Here is an 18331-nt window from a genome sequence, read left to right on the forward strand (position 1 = left end):
TTGGTTGCACAAAAGTAATTACACAGTCAGTTTAATTTAAAAATAAAATTTAATTATAAAAATTTAAAATTAATATTTAAAAAATATTGCCTTTATAAATGATATTAAATTAGTTATTTAATAACACATTTTTTCTTGAAAATATATTAATTAATAATCATATATTTGTAACTAATATTGTAAAAAATAATTGATATATATTTTTCAAATTAATATTTAATTTAAATTAATTATAAAACTTAAAAGAAGACTTTTTTTGTGAGAACGTCATGGATTGGATGTTTGACAAAAAAATAATATTAATAAATATAATGCCATAACATTATTCAAATGTTTGACATAAAAAATCCATCAAAGTAAATGAAAAGTAAACAACATGCAATGTGAAAGCAAATAACTTAAATTTGGAAATATAACCTAAATTCAAAATTCAAAAGAAAAAGCTCAATATAATACTTTTATGTCAAATTTCCAACATTACATAAGTAAGTTCCAACGTAACTTAAGTAAATAATTCAAAAGAAAGGAAAAATATAAGTCTATAACCTCATTCAAAATGAAATTCTACTTTAATAACGTCACTCGTTATATGTCAAGTTTGTTAATGATTCATTCTTTCCAATATTAAGAGGTGTAATTTCAAATATTAGAATAATAACATGGTTATGCTAAATGAATAAAATAAAAAAATACGAGCAATTACATGAAACCACAAGAAGTAAAGGTTGGGAATGAGAAGAAAGAAAACGAAAAATAAATAATATAAAAAGAAAAATACATTTTAAAAATCAAAATAATTAAAAATTAAAAATAAAAAGAAATTAAAATAATAGAAATAAAAAATCAAAAAATTAAAATAATAGAAATTAAAAATAAATTAAAAATAAAAATAAATTAAAGTAAAAAAATAAACAAACTAAAAAGTAACCACTGTAATTACGGGTAATTACACCCAATCTCGGCCTCTCCTTGAGAATGGGAGAGTGTAATTACACCCAATTCCACCTAATTAAAAATCAGATAAATTATCAATAAACAAACGGTGCCAAATTGTGTAATTACACCCAATTCCAATTACCTGGGTGGCTTTCCAAATAGGCCCCTAATTTTGTTTCACTAGTTGTTGAAGTAATCTCATACAAAGACGAACTACACCGTACAAAGTCACTGTCTAAGTCTTGTCGAAATTATTTATTCCATTTATAGTAATTCCTTATTGGTAATGCAAAGTTTAAAGAAGAAAGCGTCTAGATTCATGTTTAATGTACGAAAGATCTAGATTAATCCTTGAGATTAAGTGTGATTTATTTCACATAATGGGTCATTAATCTATTTTTGTAAGCCCATTGAATCATTATGACCATTATTCAACCCATTGCACACACACACACACACACACACACCTATATATTCCTATATTTATATATATATATAGATATATATATAAAATAATATATTCTCCATCCGTTGTTTAATTTCTTTGTGAATTTATGGGCAAATGTGTTTATGAAAACTCCAACTTTCAGCCACTAGTGCTAGTGTTTGGAAGTGTTGTGGATAGGGGTGTACATGGACCGGGTTGGTTCGGATTTTTTACAAACCAAACCAAACCATTTGTGTCGGGTTATTAAATCTATAAACCAAACCAAACCAATAAAAGTCGGGTTTTTCGATATCAATTTTTCTCGGGTTTCTCGGGTTTTTTCGGATTTCTCGGGTTTTTCATAGTATCTAATGAAAAACACAAAGCATTGCTTCTTAAAAAGAGTTCTATTACAAAATATCAACATATAAGATGGAGGTAGAACACTGTTTGAAGTTTTAACTTCAAACAGCCATATTTTCACTCTCAAAGGTGTTCATAACACCATCCAAAATCTTGATATGTAAATATGAGGTAAATGTCACACGTAATGGAACCATATGTTCGCCAATTGACTTGATCACACATAAACAAAAACTAATATAGTTTCTTCCATAAAATTAAGCAACTACGACTTTAGACAAAATGGGATGTCGGATATGTCGCAAAAACAAAAATCCACCTTAGAGTTTGAGTATACTCTAAATCATCTAGACTATTACAACCGAAGTTGTTTCAACTCTCAATTAAACTCAAGCAACATAATGTTGGAAGCAATAAATATCTCGTTCTATTTCCTCATCCGCAAAATAAAAAGTGAAGTCGATGTAGTTCTAGAGAGGAGGTATAAAGGTTTCCAAAGGAGCTTATAACAATCTTGGTTTATTTACTCATTTCTTATGATTATACTTGAATGAACAGCCTCTCTTGCAGAAACTAAAGCAATGTAAATATGCAGAAATTTAATTTAGCTTTTACCAACTGAAATAATATAGGAGAATAAGTGCCAGCCAATTCATAACTATCAAAGAAAATGAGCTGTACAAGATCAGAAGTCTCAGAAGCAACCCCTGGAACTACCAAAGGAATGTTTAGTTTAAATTCTTTCTCCTCTATCTTGGCGGCGAATTCAGCGTCGTTTAAGACAAACTGTACTAATGACAAAGCCTTATTCTTCGAATTTATACCCCGGACCGAAAAAAGAATCGGTCTCCATGAACAAATAACTAAAGCAAAAGATGGTTATGCCGGCTATAAGAATCTAAACGATCAAAATAAGATCTACATCCTTAATGACCAAACATAAAATTTGGTGGAAACCATAAATCGAGTTCATAACTACCGAATCTTTCTTTCGACAAAGAACAAACACATTACCACTCGACTTGATTCAAACTTCAAATGGATTCAAGAATAAGACTTTTCCCAAAACTATCAAGATATCGATGGTAGGCTATTTTTAAAAAAAGTAGTTGTAGGCACAATTTTCTACAAACAACCAAAGACAAAAATGAATGATTAGAAAATATAACAACATTCATTTCTACAGATTATCATCAGTCCATCTAAAATCAAATCACCAATACAGAAAAACAAATTGAGAAAATTTTACAACATATCCACCCAAAATAACGCAAGAAACGACAATGAACACTCATTTTCACTAGATCATACATTATCCTCTTCTCCTTTGACTAAATAAAAAACCCCTAAAAACATTTCCAAACATAACTTCAACCACCATAATTAAAACATAAAGAGAAAACACAAAAGATGCTACTCCATAAAAGATCTAAGTAATACAAGGCAAGACACTAAACATGAAACCGAATAAAAAAGTGAAAACTTCTAAGAACTAAAGATAAACGAGAATCTCACATTCAATACGAAACACAAAATTGAGATAATTTTCCAACATATCCACACAAAATATGGCAAGAAATGATAATGAAGACTCATTTTTACTAGATCACATCATTTTCCTCTTTTCCTTTGACTAAATATAAAACATTCCAAACATAACTTCAACTAGTCATAGTTAAAACATAAAAAGATACTACTCACATAAAAGATCTAATCAATATAAGGCAAGACATTAAATATTAAAAACTGAATAAAAAAAGGAAAAAAATTCTCACATTCAACACGAAGGAAATTTCCCAAGGATGAAACACATTGTCTTTATAACCAGACAAATTACACAAACTCAAACTCTTCATCCCACTCAACAAAAACAACACCATTTGGTCCATTTTTAACACTTTCCTCTTTAGTACAGCTTTCTCTTAACCGTTTTTCTAAAAGAACTCATAAACTATTTCCAAGATTTTAGACTCTGAAATGCTATATATTAAATTGTGCTTAGTCTTCACTATGTCAGTATTTTATACTAAGCAATGCCAAGTTATAGAATAAACAATAAACCAATTAACAATACCTTCATCAACTTGCTCAATGTTCTGGACTTCTTCCAAACTGTCGTGAAAATTGTATTCTTTAGAAGGTGATCGTAGCCATTGTTGAGTACAAATTAGAGCTTCTACTGTTTTTGGCAATAAAGAACTCCGGTAAGAATCAAGAATTCGACCACCTGTACTAAATGCCGACTCAGATGCAACAGTAGAAACAGGAATAGAAAGAACATCTCTCGCAATTTTTGAAACAACTGGATATTTACTAGACGAAACTTTCCACCAAGACAAGATATCAAAATCTTTATTCTTCACCACATCATCCATCAAGTATATCTGAAGATCAGATTTTTTGAAATATCTCCCATGTCCGCAAATGTTTCTCCCACTCGTATTCCAACAAATCATCGGTTTCACTCATGCTAGTATCACCTCCAATATTGTCATTAGAAGAAGCATCAACGACGAGTTACCGTAAGAATCATACAAACGCGTTAAAACACTTGCCACATCTTCCGACTTTAATCTTCCCAACAAAGGACCATATGCTTTGGAAAGAGTGAAGTTTACATACTTCATCTTATATCTGGGGTCTAACACAACAGCAACAAGCAATAACATATTCATATTCTCAAAATTTCCCAATACTTCTCAAATTTACTTTTCATCCCGTTCCGCCATATCAACCAAAATAAGATCTTCGCATGTAGAATACTTTTTAATAGAACTTCGAAGAGTAAAAAATTCACGGAAGAAACAGTTGGAAGTAACATACAAAGTCCCTGAAAATTTTAAAGTGGTCTGGTAGAAAAGATCAAGAAACTTGACAAAAGCTCTCACATTCTTCCAGTCATTTGCTGATGGATTTCCTCTTAATGCACTTATTTCTCGACAATACTTTTGGTATTTATGGTCATCCGTATACATTCTTGTAAAGGCTTTTTCAAATTTTATAGCCGTATCTAACATTGTATATGTCGAGTTCCATCTAGTTTCAACATCAAGACTCACCGCACCATGAGTGTCTATCTTAGTTTTTTCAACAAATGACTTAAAAGAAGCAAACCTTGAAGGAGAAGATCTAACATATTTTACCGCATTCCTTACACGAGAAATGGGTTCAATTTGTTCATCTAACCCTTCTTTTACAATCAAGTTCAATATGTTAGCACTACACCTAACATGTAAAAATTCATTTCCAAGTATTACCCCATTCCAATCATCCATTAGCACCTTCAAATGCTTAATGGCGATCATCAAGGCAAATGTGCATTGTCTATGGTTACGCAAACAGGTTATCAATGCCCCAACCCAATAAGCATTCCTCAATTCCCTTAGCAATAGTCTCACCTTTGTGATCTGGTGTTGGAAAAAAGTTCAGAATTTTCTTTTGTAAATTCCATCGGTCATCAATCCAATGTGCGGTGACAACCATATAACTCAAATTTTGGAGTGATGTCCACGTGTCACTAGTAAGGCAAATACGTTGGTCCTTGATAAGATATTTAAGCTTATCTTTCTCTTCTTGATAAATCCTCAAGCAATGCCTTGCAACAAGAATACGAGAAGGTAGTTCAAAGTTTTTGGTAAGGCTTTAGTCATCAATTTCCTAAAGCCTTCTCCCTCTACAACTCTAAATGGTCACTCATCAATAATTACAAATTCAAAGCAATGTGTTTTGAACCTCCTAATTTCATCCGCATTATACACTACCCATCAATAATCATTAAAAGAATTTCATCCGAAACACCCCTTTCCGTTAACCCGAAAGACCTTCTTTAATAGGTTTTAACGTTGTTTGTCTCTTATCAACGATTCTAGAGGGAGATTTGTTACATTTAACAGCTTAGATGTGACCATAATGTAGTTGTCCCATTCTTGCTTTCGGCGCAAACGTTTTTGGACAAAGAATTGCATTTCGCCCTAATTTTACCTCCTTTAGCTTTAAATTTGGAGAAGTGATGCCAAATCTCGGAAGTCTCTCTACCACTATTCCCAGATTTAGAAGGCTCTTTAGGAGTTGTTCTTTTTTGCTTTTTAGGAGTGCGTCGATGAGGAATGTTCTTACCTTGTTGTTGTTGAGATTCTGTTGGCACAATCGGAGGGTTTTTGTCAATCACTAGCGATTTAGTTCCAGAAGTTGTAGCTTCCATCGCGAAAGACAATTTCTGTATATAATAAGAAAGTTGTAATTTGTAATAAATCAACAAATTGATAGCAATATAAATAAATTTGTAAAACCTTAAAGCTAATTAGGAAAAACAAAAGGCTTACAGTGTAAAGTTGAGTCTTGTAGCCGTAGGGTTGCTGATTTAAGAGGAAAGCAAAAGAGGGAAGATTGTGTTTAGAGAGGGAAGAGAAACGGAAAGGAAGTGAGATTTGTGAAGGAGGAGCATAGACTTGAATCAGTATGCAGATGGAGAGTTTGTGTGGTGTAATGGTGTAATGGGTTTTTGTGAAATGAGAAAAGGAGAACAATGGCTGTGAAATGAGAAAGGGATCTGATTTTGGGAGAAGATGTAGCCGAATAGGGTTTTCTAATTACATAACATGTTTTGGACTTCCGGTGCTCATTTCCTTTTGGGCTTTTTTTGTATATTATTTAGATGAGCTTCTTAAGTCCAAATCTAAATGTAAGAAAGAAAAAAAAAATATGAAAAATTTTAAGAAAATATTTATAAATTATATTTTAATAAATATTTTTATGTATAACATAATTTAAAAGTAGTATATCTATAATCGGGTCGGTTTGGGTTCGGTTTGACTTTTTTTAGTTAAAACCAAACCAACCCTATAATGGTCGGGTTTTTTTTTCAAACACCAAACCAAATCAAACCAAACCACTAGTCGGGTTTTTTTTCCGGTTTGGTTCGGTTTGTCGGTTTGGTGCGGTTTATCGGTTTGCCCTGTACAGCCCTAGCTGTGGAAGCTTGGGGAGTGACCGGCCTTAACGATTTGCACCGGAGTCGGGACGAAATCGCTTTCAAGGCAGTGGCTTGCCACGACGCAACGGTGACTCGATAAGTTGATTCTATCCTTTTGTTTGCTTTACTTATTAATATTGCTAATATTTCTAAAAATTTGAAAGCGACTTATTTTATACAATATTAATGACTTTTTCTTTGGAAAAGAAAAACTGTAATCGGATGATGAGTCGATTGCACTTGACAACAATTTCGGAGAGTTCACAAGGAAGTAATGTAAGCAAAGGTTTACTTTGTCACGCCATCGTTTGGGAAGATTGAATGGGTTGATGACAATTAGAGTGCATTATATTTTTACTTAGATTTATAATTTGATTTTTGTAAGTGATAAGGTAAAGATATTTTAGTGATGGAATCATTTCTAAATAATCATACATGTCTAATTTAGAAGTAGCATGTGTTTAGATATTGTATTCTTACTTCTCTTACTAGGTGGAGGAGGCTTGTCTTTTTGTCATGTTTTGGTTTTTTGGAGTACTGCAACAACGGATCTTACTAGAATAGACTTTACTCCTTTATTTACCATTAACTGACGTTACGTGATGTCAAATATTTCTGAGATTAATATCTCAACAATTCGTGGTTTGATTGGAAAAAAAAAGGAAAAAAGTATTTTCTGTAAAAGGGAACTTTGGTTTAATAAGGTGTATGAACTATATAGAAGTAAGCCCAATCAAATTACTAACACGTCCAAGATGTGAATTAAAAAAAAAAAAAATTAAGCCTTTTTAATCATGTCATTGACTTAGTATATGCAGGAACTAGATTTCGTGATGAAGAGACGGATATCATGTGCAAATCAGGACATGAGATGGAAGAACACAACCATGTTAAATCGATCTGCATTATCATCATTATTTATTATTATTTTCAATGAGTGAGTGAATCTTGTGTTAGATTGTTATGCCCACCAAAATAATGGCAATACTTTGCAAATAAACTTTGTGTGGTTGATTCCTATTTATCTTGTGTCGAAATAATTTTCGAATAAATTTATTTTTGGGACGGTAGAAATTCTATAGAATGATATTAATTTGTTGATAATATCGCAGAATAATTAGCACTTTAAGGGCATATGCATCAACTTTGCCGAGAAAAGAGATTGTACTTTGGGTTAAGTACTTTAAGCACACTTTGGACCATTCTCCTGATTATTTGTTCTATTAATGGAGATGTGGAATATTGACGGCCTGCCTTATGTCTTTTGAAAGAAAAAAATTTCGCTCTGAATAATTGCACACATATATTCTTGTTAGACTTGAGAATGTTTCTTGTTGGTTAAGGAAAAAAAATGTTCCTTGTTATAGTGATTAACTAGGATGCAAAAGCGAATACGAGTTTATGAGAATTGGTAGGCGGGATTGAACAAAGCCCCTTTATTGTAATGTGCTTTATAGTAAAAAAGTATTGTGGCTATTAATGGTTTTTTTTCTTGAAAGGAGCGTTATTGAAGTTTTTCAAGTGGGCGTACTTGGCGTTTATGGAAATTAACCAAAGAGCGAATGAGTGATAGGAAGTTCAGATTCATCAAAGCCGAAATCGTGAATCAAGGGAAGAAAGTGACGAAAATGAGGTTCTACTATGAATCTACCTTGTATTTTTGCGAAGTACTAGTGATTTAAGTGTTATGGTAGATGATTCATTGTGTGATGATCTTGAAATGCATGACATATACAGTCAAATCTTTCTATAATAACATCATTGGGTTCGAAATCTTTCAGCTGTTATAGAGAATGGCTGTTATACACCTATAACAGCATTTCTATTTAAATAATACCTCGCTCTTATAGGCAAAAAAGATGTATAAAATCTAATTTTTATTTTTAATTGTTAAATTCTAAGCTTAATCACACTTTGTACAAAGAAGGAAAATCGTTTAATGATATATATATATATTCACATGATATTTTTTTTGTCATAAATAGTTTATTAAATGATCAAATATTTGGTCAAAATTTATACACTTATTATTAGTAATCATAGATATTCTATTTTTATAACGATAGTTAATTATTATATTACTAGAAAAAGAAGATAATTGTTATATGGGGGCTAATTTTACAAAGAGCATACTGTTATAAAGTTGGTTGTTGCTGTTATAGGTGAAATGCTATTATAGAGAAGTAAAATATGACATAAAAAATCAGTTCCGAAAAAACTTGGATGTTAAAAAGAGGTGTTGTTATATACGCGTGTCGTTATAGAGAGGTCTGACTGTACAAGATATGCTTATGGTGATTTGCAATCTCATCATACTTTAACGTGAATATGTCGCATAAAAGATCATGTGGAGTTTAATCTCAAGTTATAGAATGATATAAAATATTTGAATTGGAAGGATCATAGCTATACTTTAAAGTTGGTATACACGTTTTTCATCATGTGAATAAATATCTTTAGATTTAAATATAATCTAAAGGTTGATGAACTTTTATGATAATTTTGATGTCTCTTTTGAGAAATTGTTTGACAAGTGAAAATGTGAATTTCTCTAGAATTCAAATGCAAGTGACTCTATTGATTTGTGATATGGTATGCTAGGTTATGTTAATATTGCTTCCATTAAAAGACTTAGAAAAATGAGTTTAATTCATGAGATGAATGTTGATGAATTTTCTAAGTGTCTTGTTTGTGTAGAAGCAAAACATAGCAAAAACCATTTTAAGACTGTCACTAGTAGAAAATGGTATTGCTAAGAGTAGTGTGTACAATGGAAAAAAGAGACACATTTGCATTAGACATGGTGTTGTCAAACTGTTGTTTGAAATGTGGTGTAATTTCCTTGAAATTTGTAAGGTCCGAGAGAAATTTAGTGGATCTTTTAACCAAGGATATAGCAAGGAAAGTAATCCTTGAAATATCGAGAGGGATAGGGCTAAAGCCCATGGATTGAGGTAATATGGTGGATACCTGTTTGTGATCAAACGAAGCTGTTGCAGGTTGTGCGTCCACCAAACAATATATGAGGGACATGGTTGTGTACAGAGACGGATCCAGGATTTGAAGCTTGTGGGTTCCCAGCTAGCAGTGTCTGTTGTTACTAGATTCTCAGCTCAAATTCTTATATATTTGAAGGGTTTCACATTATAAATACAAGGTTCGGATAAAAGTTGTGGGTTCCCGCGAACCCACAACCAATGGTGTGGATCCGCCCCTGGTTGTGTACCAGTTCCTTTATGCAGTGCAGTAAGTAAAGAAGGCACAATTTTACCGTGAAAAACTCCTTGCTCAAGGGATTAAAAACCACGACCTACCCTAGTAGGATTTCAACTCCACTACACGAGCAACTTTCGATTACAACCTATTGCAAACTAGGAATTAACTCTCATAATCCCTCACCCTTACAATAGTTGCAACCTAGGAAATAACTCTCATAGTCCCTCTACCTTTTCAACACACTGATTGCAAACACCTCCACTTGACTAACTCTAGCCAAGGAAACTAATACACCTAGACTAACTCTAGCCTAGTGCATCACTCAAAGTTCTTGTAAAGACACTCTTCCAATAAGCAACCTTTGAGAATTCAACTAATACAACTAAACTAACTCTAGCCTAGTGTACCACTGAAGAGCTTGTGGAAGCAAACTTGAGACTTTAAGACACCTACACACAGCTTCCTTTTTGGGAAGAGTAGGTTTACTGTTTAAGCATAGGTAAACAAAGGATCAGAACAACCTAAAGAACATAGATAATATCTTGTGTTTGGATCAGGTTCTTCGGCTTGTCGATGACTTTGTTCTTAAGAGCACTTGAGAAACATGTATCGGCAGATTCTGCATAATTTAGATTAGGTTTTTTAAGTCTACCAAATATGTTGCCATCATGTTGTATATATAGTGGGAGCATAAGGGATGAAAAGAGACCACTCTTCAAATTTAACCTAAAGCATAGGACAACTCACAGCTGTACTAGGGTACAACAAGTAGCTCGGCTTTATAGCTGTCGCTGCCGACAGTGCAAGGTGCACAGAGAGAAAATTACAAACCAGGTCTCTATCTGGTTCTGAGACAGTTTGACAATCATCAAAACAGAATGCACTTGGAACTATCAGAAGCCATATAGGCAGTCAATATGCACTACATATCCTATCCCTATGACGTGTGGTAGTGTTTTGTGAGATTGAGTTTTACTCTTAATCCATAGCCCGTTGTGGGGGTGTGTTTGAGACGCACTTGATGGATTTACTTGAGTTTTGTTCTTAATATTTCCATTACCCGTTGTGGTGGTGCTATTGAGAAGCACTGAATGGATTCACCGCTTGATATGAGAAAGGTTGAGCTTATATTGTTCTGAATGATACCATAGCCTTAACGTGGTCTATTTGAGATAGACTTGATGGAATCGCCTACATGAGTGTAAAGATTTGACCGCCTTTTATGAAAAACTTGGGCAGTTTTTCTAGAGTACTCATAAGACCAAGGTTTGGTCCATGGCCATAAAAGCACTTTATTAGTATCGCGGAGTTTGCATAAATTTAAGGATATAGTATGTGTTGTGGGGGTCTCAACTTATGTCCATTCAGTTCAATAGTACTTCACTTTGTGGATGTTAGTTGTTGCCTGATTTCGCTACGTGTTAATTCAAATCGAAAGATATTGACACTTAAGTACATGTTCCTTCCTTTTACCCAGAAATTATTCTTATTTTTTACCTATGCATTAGCGGGAGATTTTTTAAATTATTTATTCCACTTATAGTAATTCCTTATGGGTAATGCAAAGTTAAAGAAGAAAGCGTCTAGATTCATGTTTAATGTACTAAAGGTCTAGATTAATCCTTGAGATTAAGTGTGATTTATTTCACATAATGGGTCATTAATCCATTTTTGTAACTGTTGAATCATTATGGCCATTATTCAACCCATTGTAACTCCCCATTCCTACACCTCCTATATATTCCTATGTCTTCGTTGTGAGATAGATAACATAGAAAATGAATAGTTTCTCCATCCGTTGTTTAATTTCTTTGTGTATTTCTGGGCAGATGTGTTTATGCAAACGCCAAACTTTCAGCCACTAGTGCAAGTGTTTGGAAGTGATGTGGAACATTGGGGAGTGACCGGCCTTAGCAATTTGCAAAGGAGTCGGGCCGAAATAGCTTTCAAGGCAGTGGCTTGCCACAACGTAGCTTGATGATCCGATAAGTTGATTCTATGCTTTTGTTCGTTGTACTGATTAATATTGCTAATATTTCCAACAAGTCGTACTTGAATTATAAAGAAGAAGATTGCTCCATTAATAAAGCAGGAATCTTCCACAGAAGTTCTTCGCCACAAAGAAGAAGAGCGTTTTTTTCACTTGTATCTTGGAGAAAGAAGTAAAGGAAAAAAGTTATTTGCTTTCTTCTGCGGAAGCCTATTTATTTGGCTGAAAGGATACAACTTTTAGGGACTTTTCCTAAAAGTTATGTCTTTTCCCTTTTTCCATTTTTATTTAGGATTATATATACAATATATTATATATATTTACTTTTATGGATTGACCCACATGGGTGGCCCAAATCCAAATTTCCAACAATATAGCTAAAAAGGATACTTTTGAAATGTTTGAGAAATTTGCAATAATATTTTAATTTTTAAAATAATAATTGTAATAATACTTTTAAGAAATTGGTGGAAGAGTAAATTGTTGACAAATGTGGTCTTTTTGGACAAGCAACCATAGCTCGACCCCACCATGATATCGTCATCAGTATATACATCCCTGATAGTTTGTTTAATTTTCATTCCAGTGGATTATTCTAAGCATAATAAATAAACAGGCCCTTAAAACTTGGTCTTAGCTGACAAGTATATCCTTCAACTTTTGATGTGCACAGTTAGGACCTTAACTTGTCTCCGCTTTGTCAGTTGAACACTCTAACTTACAAAATGATCATTTAGACATCTCCAGAATTTATGTACCACGTCAGCATTTGTGTTCAAGTTTATACAAGTTGAGGTGTCTATTTGTGCACACCCAAAGTTGAAAGGCATACTTGACAGCTGAGGTCAGGTTTGAGGGCCGTTTTATATATTAATTAAATTTAAGATAATAAAAAAAGGTCATTATATGATCAAATTAAACACTCTGTGTTTCCATTTCCTCTTAGATTTGTCCAATATCAACTAAAATTAACTTCCCTTGCAGAGAATAGGGTCAAACTACAAATAGGAGATCATTAAAATTCAGAAGGATAAGCTTCTAAAGTTTGATGCTGATATTTGAGTTTGCTTTCAACTATAGGCGGATAAATTTTTCTGCTACCTCTAAAAAATATTCTTCAAAAATTAGATTTATTAAAAATGTAAAAGCTCTAAGTTAAGCTTCTATAATCTCACTACCAATCCACTATATCCTTTTTTTTTTTTTTTTTTTTTTTTTTGAAAAGAATGGCAAATTACATAATTTTTTGTAAAAAAGTTTTAACATATTTTTTTGTAATCGTTGGAATTAGAAGTGGCAAAATCAGCCCATGTAAAAATGACCCGCCCAAGTTTGGGCTGATTACTTACTCGCTCAAGTATTAGCTACTAAGTCCAATTAAGTTAACCGATTAAAAGTAGTTGGTGTTGAATACAACAACAACATACTCAGTGAAATCTCATAATGTGAGGTCTGGGAAGGATAAAGTGTACGCGGATCTTCTTGACCCCCTTGATATGGAGGTAGGGGAGCTATTTCCGAAAGACTTATAATACTGGAGTCCTCTACAAGAGTAGTTGGTATTAAATCTTTTTATTAATTATGAAATTAATTCTGTAAATAACTAATTACTATGTATTGAAGTAGAAGGCTCAAAATTGATAATAAGCAGACTTGATGTATTTTGGTAAAAAAAAATGCAGATGAGCAATTTTTAATTAAGATAACTATTTAAAGTTATTTAAATAAATAAATAAATAAGTATTTGTCCAAGTAGAAAAATGACAGACAACAATAGAATAAAGAAGGAGTTAAGACTTTTATTTCGGAAAATATATTTTGAGAACTTCAAAAGTTATTAAGGATAACAAATAATAACATACTTGATCAAATTAAAAGTTCTTAGTATCTTATGACTTGAAAAATAAGCTGGAGGTGATTAATTTATGGCTTTTGCTAATAATGGCTTATAAACACTTTGGTTGTTTACCAAGTGCATAAATAAGTGGAAAATTAATTATAAATTAGTTTGATCAGCTTATAAATTTACCCAAACACCTTCTATTTCCCCTCACTAATGTCATATTGTTAATTCATTTCAATTTATGTGATGACATTATCTTTTTTGTTGTAAAAAGAATGATAACTTTCTAAATTTATAGAATTTAATTTAAATTTATCACTTTATCCTTAAATGAAAATTTTATAATATAAAAGTATTATGATACATCTAAAACACACAAATTTTACTACTTTCTTTTCCTTAAATATTGTGTTCAGTTAAACTCTGTTACTTGAATTAAAACAGAAGGAGTGACTCTTTTGCTTAATTAGTGAAGCAACCACACCAGGTTGCTTGCGTTTGAGCTGAATTTTGCGTCTATTACCTTCTGATAAGGATAGCTTGGAATATTTGACAAAACGTATGAGGTTTTATTTTCTGTAATCACATTTGTGCACCTTATGACATAATATCTTTTATGTCACTGTTTTCTCTACAAAATTGCAGAAAAACAAATTTTAATTTGCAGAAATTGAAACAAGCTCTTGCAAAAATCAACTCTTTTCACCGTACGCTTTTTTGATCTTTTATTTACACACAATCTCTAATAGGCTTTTATTTTTATTTGTAAATATGAAATTATTATTCAAAAATCAAAAATGAACATAATTTTTAATGCGTCTTAAACAAAAAATCAAAATTAACAACAAAAATGTTAAAATCGACATTTTCCTTCAATAGATATAAATCTCTCTTATATATATATATATTAATAAATTTTTTTTTTTTTGATCAAAATTAAAATAACATCTTTATGGGTAAAATCATTTTCTCCCTCTAATTTTTTTCAAGTTAAAAATAATAGAAAAACTTTTTGCCAGGAAATACACCCCATAATTTAAATGTTGAATTAGATAAATCTTTTTCAAAAATAAATCATAAATTTTGTTTTTTCTAAAAAATTCACGAATATTCATATATAAATTAAATCAAAAATTTAAATTGAATTTAACAATTATAAATAGCAATAAATTTTTATAATACACTCCTTCCGACACGTCCATATATAAACACTTTATATTTGCAAAATATATCCACTTTAATTTAGTTGAACTATTAAACAGAAAGCTATAAATTTTCCTAAATCAAGACATAATTTATTATTTTATACCTATTTTACCCTTATTATTAAGATTAACCAAGACCTTTATCTCTCTCTCTCTCTCTCTCTCTCTCTCTCTCTCTCTCTTCTTCTAAAATATATAATAAATTTGAGTATCCAAGTCAAATTAATCCTCATTAACAAAAACTTACATGACGAACCAGCTGTATAAACAAAAGAAATTATTAAAAAAAAAAAAAACAACAGCAATTTTGATTTCATATCCATAATTAAAAACGTGATTGAGACCCAAGTTTTTTTAAGATTTAAATACTCACAATTTAAGATTAAGAGAAAGAAGATTAATTTAAAGACGGATTATATAAAGTTTATTTGAAATGTGTATCATTAATGCATAACGACCCCCAAATGCTACTAAATATCAAGAAAATTAATGTGAGCATAGCTTTAAGATGAAATATGTAAATAATAAAAAGATAACTATAAAAAAAACCTGAGAGAGGTGAATGTTGATATCCACATTGAATTTGAAGGGGTTAAATAGGAAAAAGACAAGGGGATACAAATTATATGTCTATTCAAAACATTTACATTTCAAATTCAAACACGTTATCTTTCAATAAATGTTATTATATAGCATACTAAACATTGTACTTATCTATTTATACTGAAATTTTGAAATTTTTGCTTTGGTTTCGTTTTTTAAACTTGATTTGCCTTATCTCCAAATAGGAGATAAACTCAAATTTTAAAAGATAATTTCAAATTCATCTAGGGCTTATTTTTATGTTTAAATTTTGAATTATCAGCAAAGAAAGACATAATCCCATTTTTTTATTTATATACAAATATATATATAAAAACAAACCTTTTAATTTGCAGATATTGACAACAAGCTTTTGCAATTTTCTGTAACACTTTTCACCTTATGACATAATCCCTTTTTTGATGTATATACAAAATTGCACAAAAACAAATCTCTGTTGCGTAGCCTTAAAAGCCATTTAACAATTTTATCTTTATCCTTTATATTTTCTCGGCATTCTCTCTCAGGTTATATATGTGTTTTTTAGTAACAAAACTGAGAGCCCGTTTGGATTGGCTTATAAGTTGGTCAAACCAGCTTATAAGTCATTTTTAACTTATTTGAGTTTTTGACAAAAATAAAAATAGCTTAAATTAAGTTAAAAGTGTTTAAAATAACGCTTCAAAATCAAGAGTTAATCAACCCTTACTTATTTTTTTTGGCTTTAAAGTCATTTTTGGTTAATAACATATTTATATTTTTATATTTATATTTTTTGTTAATTGTAATACTACTAAAAATGTTTGGGGTTTAAAAATCATTTTAAACACTTTTATCCAAATATATATATTATTTATTTATAAAATAATTTTCAATAAAAATTTAAAAACTTATATTTAAAAGACACTTTTTTTTTCGGCAAATCAAACTTTTTGAAGGTCAGCTAAGCAATAGTTCTTTCACATAAATTAAATAGAGGGAACTATAATTAATGCCTAATGACTTATCACTTCAAGATTCCAATCAATATAATGGCGCAGATGTAATCACAAGTTGATTCCGACACGTAACCACAAACAATCCTAGCAATCAGAATTACGATAATATCCTTAGATTCTTTAATTTAGTATCTTCTGGGCAGTTTTCTGTCATTATCCTACTAATGGATATCAACTTTTCAAACCGATAACGTTCTTCAAGTATATGAGAGTTGAGAAGGATAACAATGTTTCGGCTTATCTCCAATTTCTTGTAGGAATCTGCCGCTTGATTCAACCTGATTTTGACACCATGAATTATTATTGACTTTGTAAGTATAGTTACAAGACCAGTCCTTTTCTAAAGTACAAGCAACCAGCTGTAGAACCATCAAAGTGGAGCAACCTAAAAAGAGGGAGGAAGATTAATTATTTTACATACATAAAAACAACATGATGTCTTATTTTATTTTTCTTTAAGCCATTCACAAGGCTTGAATTTGCGATTTTTTTATTGAAGATGAAAAAAATTTCATCTACCCAATCACATCTCTCGATGATTACTCGGGCTAAAAACAAGTTTAGGAGAGTAATCTAATTAGCCTCGGAGTACATATAGGCCCACGTAAGAATAACGGATCATTTGAATACTTGGACACAACTAAAAGACAAGTTGGAAGATTCCAGTGACAAAACTGCAAACTTGAACAATTTGGCTAAGTATGAAACTGGTAGAGCATAGAAAGGTAACGTCGTTCGTTACTATGGTTGGTTCATAGCCAATACTATTCTCGTTAAATGGGATATTCCACTTTCTAAGTAATTTTTCAAGCTTAATATTGATGGTGCTTATGATGCTTCGACTAGCACGGGGGAGGTAGATCTGCAAAGAAAACAGCGGCCACTAAATCAATTTAATTAAGCAGAATCGCAATGGACTTTGACTACTCTTTGATCACTGTTGCAATTGGCAAATGGGCCGTTTGCTTCTCCACGTTAACTGTCTGATCACATTTTGAACATTTGGAGATAAAATAAGCTATTTCTCAGTTCCGTGTGATAAAAAAAAAAAAAAAAAAAAAAACTTCTAGCTTGATCCTATTAATTAAAACAATTGATATGGAATAAGATTTAAATATCTGTAAAGGAAAATAGCTTATCTTCATAAGATGTGAAAGTTATTTTCTCTATTTTGATTGAAGAAAACATTTTCTGTCATTCAAAAGAGTCAAAATCTTTGAAGAACTTTCCGTGTGTCGAAACCATTATTATCGAGAGAGGTGGGCTAATTGAAAGGAATCTAATATAGTAGTATCTATCTTCTAAAAACCAAAATAGAACAATTCCAAAATATATACAGGAGTAATTGATATAGACACATAAAGTGACAACGCCTACTTCTCTTTCTAGCAACTTGTCCATTGCTATGGCCCTCTGATTCCTTCGATTTGGATAGAACGAAAATCTCTCTTTGTTTGATTTAATTTATGTTGCTTTGCTTAAGTAGTCAAGCAACCACTTGGCGCTTGATTCCAAAGACAATTTCAAGAAGATAAAAGATTACGATAAAACACCATTAAAGGCCGACAAACTCTCCCCTGTCGATGAATTTCCTAAAAGGGCATAGGTTAGACAAATTTCTAGGACTCTACCCAGTAGGTAGTACTCTCTCCGTCTCAAAAAGATTATCTTACTTTTTTTATTACTTTGTCCCAAAAGATTGACACATTTCTATATTTCAAAATAATTTAACTTTATGAGATAATTTATAACCACACAATTATCTAAGGCATGTTTGGACCACACATTTCAAAAGTATT

General features: G+C 31.5%; 1 long non-coding RNA gene across 1 annotated transcript; it reads right to left on the bottom strand.

Annotated features, from left to right (window-relative positions):
- Positions 1-4270: 4270 nt before the first annotated feature.
- On the bottom strand, positions 4271-6072 carry LOC132069242 (uncharacterized). Its single transcript, XR_009417712.1, has 3 exons — positions 6049-6072; positions 5843-5942; positions 4271-4367 (listed from the first exon to the last, which is right to left on the bottom strand). It is a non-coding gene; the product is annotated as an uncharacterized LOC132069242 (long non-coding RNA).
- Between the last annotated feature and the right edge of the window lie 12259 nt (positions 6073-18331).

Source organism: Lycium ferocissimum, chromosome 9 (genome assembly GCF_029784015.1).
Source record: "Lycium ferocissimum isolate CSIRO_LF1 chromosome 9, AGI_CSIRO_Lferr_CH_V1, whole genome shotgun sequence".
Classification (NCBI taxonomy): Eukaryota; Viridiplantae; Streptophyta; class Magnoliopsida; order Solanales; family Solanaceae; genus Lycium; species Lycium ferocissimum.